This window comes from Cebus imitator, unplaced genomic scaffold (genome assembly GCF_001604975.1).
Source record: "Cebus imitator isolate Cc_AM_T3 unplaced genomic scaffold, Cebus_imitator-1.0 Scaffold102, whole genome shotgun sequence".
In the NCBI taxonomy this organism is placed as follows: Eukaryota; Metazoa; Chordata; class Mammalia; order Primates; family Cebidae; genus Cebus; species Cebus imitator.
In genome coordinates, this window is record NW_016107417.1 from 5654825 (window position 1) to 5657090 (window position 2266).

Consider the following 2266-nt stretch of genomic DNA (forward strand, 5'->3'; position numbering starts at 1 on the left):
TCCCTCCCCTAGACCCCCACCCCCTGAGAAGCTCTGGAGTCTTGCTGCTCTGTTGCCCAGGCTGAAGTGCAGAGGCAGGATCTCAGCTCACTGCCACCTCCGCCTCTCGGGTTTAAGCAGTTCTCCTGCCTCATTCTCCCGAGTAGCAGGGACTACAGGTGGTGCACCACCATGCCCGGCTGATTTTTGTGTTTTTAGTAGAGATGGGGTTTCACCATGTTGGCTGAGTTGGTCCTGAACTCCTAACGTCAGGTGATCGACCTGCCTTGGCCTCCCAAAGTGCTGGGATTATAGGCATGAGCCAGCACACCTAGCTTGAGAGTCTTTTTTTTTTAGTAGACAAGTTTGCATTTATATTTACCTTTATTAACAGCACATTTAGATTTATTCCTGCCATCATCTTTTGGTTTTCTGTTTGCATGCATGCATGTTTTCCACTTTTTTTTTTCTATTTTCCTGCCTTACATTGAACAGACAGATAACTTACTTTTATTTCTCAATCAATTTTGAAGATATATGTTCTATATTTGTTCTTTCAGTGGTTACTGTGAAGCTTAATGTACATTCTGAAATGAACTTTTTAGCAAAATGTGAGGGTTTATGCATATCTCTTTGTTCCTTAAGAATGTTAGCATATTTTAATTTTCCTAGGAAACATCTTTTTGTAGCCATCATGTTATTTTCACCTAGTATTTTAGTTACATTTGTTAACCACATGAAAAATTTTTTTTACTCTTCTCTCCTTTTCTTTTTTACTATCTATACTTACTAGATTTTACTATTCTTTTAATATTCTTCCTTACCTTCATTTCTTGCATTCCAGTCCTTCCCCCAAGTTCATTTTTCCTCATATTAAAATACTTCCTTTGCTACTTCTTTCACCAAGAGCTTGTGGAGTTTATAACTCCTAGTCTGTTTGAAAGTGTCTTTATTTCACTGGAATGCTCCAAAATTCACCTATGAAATAGGTACAATATAAGCTGCCCACCTCCCACACAAGGTTGGTTATTGAAGGAAAATAAAATTTGTTGTAAACACTTTAGAAAGTGTTAGATAGACGTACGTGTGTGTGTGTGTATGTGTTATCGGTAGCTAATATAAGTCTTGTTTGATTTCTGTTAGTGTTACTGCATCTTAAATGGATTATTCAAATTATTCCTTACTGTACTGAGATAATATTTACTGAAATAATAGAAAATAATAGCTAACAGAAATGTCATGAATTGTTCGTGGAAACACTTTTGAAGAAAAGCAAGGATAAGGTGAAACTCGGGATCCTAACTGATAGCTAAGGGTCACAACCGTGTAGTGGAACTTTGAGTCATTTAAACCTAAATTCCAGATTTTTTGGCTTGTTTTTTATTTACAAAAGCAATACACGAATAGTATGGAAAATCCAAATGATATAGAAAGAAAGAGAGAAGAGAAATAATCTTCCAGAAATCCTAGAGAATGTAAACCCATTGACATACAGGAACACGTCCTTCCAGACATCTCATCTTGCAGATGTTGCCACATGGATTTATAACACTTAACTTTTCATCTTTCAGAAGCAATCATATCACATAGGCAGTTTTGCAACTTCAGTTTTCACTTAGCAATATATCAAAGGACTATAGGTAAGCATCATTGCATATAATGAATAAAGATGCTATTGTAGGAATGTATCATAATTTTCTTTAAACAATTATTGATAGACATTAAATCAAATGTCTCTATGTTATAAATAATATACAGTTTCCTGATTTTTAAAAAAATTAAATTGGTATGGATTTTGTATTGCAGATGTAAAACTTTGATAAATGCTTTTAAATTTCTCTCTGGAAAGTACATGTGAATGCCCACAGAAACACCCTTTCCCCTCATACTTCCTGTGTAGTGTCACTTAAAAAAAATGACCAGTTTGAGATTTCCGTCAGAATATCTCTGTTTGTGAATTTGAACATCTTTTCTTATTTCATACCATCTGTATACTTCTCTTGAGAATTGCCTGGCCGTTACATTCTCTTTTAGTGTTCACCCTTTTCTTAGTAATAAGTTGCATTCTTTCGGTTTTGGTTTTGAGACAAGGTCTTGCTCTGCCTCCTAAGCTGGAGTGCAGTGGTGCCATCAGGGCCCACTGCAGCTTTGACCTCCAGGACTCAAGTGGTCCTCTTGTTTTAGCCTTCCAAGTAGCTGGGACCATAGGCATATGCCACCATGCCCAGCTAAGAACTCATTTTTTATTGTGCTTAATTTTTTTGTCATAACTGTCTCCAGGATTTTT

At 36.4% G+C, this 2266-nt stretch overlaps 1 protein-coding gene across 17 annotated transcripts in view; it reads left to right on the top strand.

Annotated features, from left to right (window-relative positions):
* B3GALNT1 (beta-1,3-N-acetylgalactosaminyltransferase 1 (globoside blood group)) overlaps positions 1-2266 on the top strand; it is a 26287-nt gene that overhangs the window by 17038 nt on the left and 6983 nt on the right. The window lies entirely within an intron of this gene.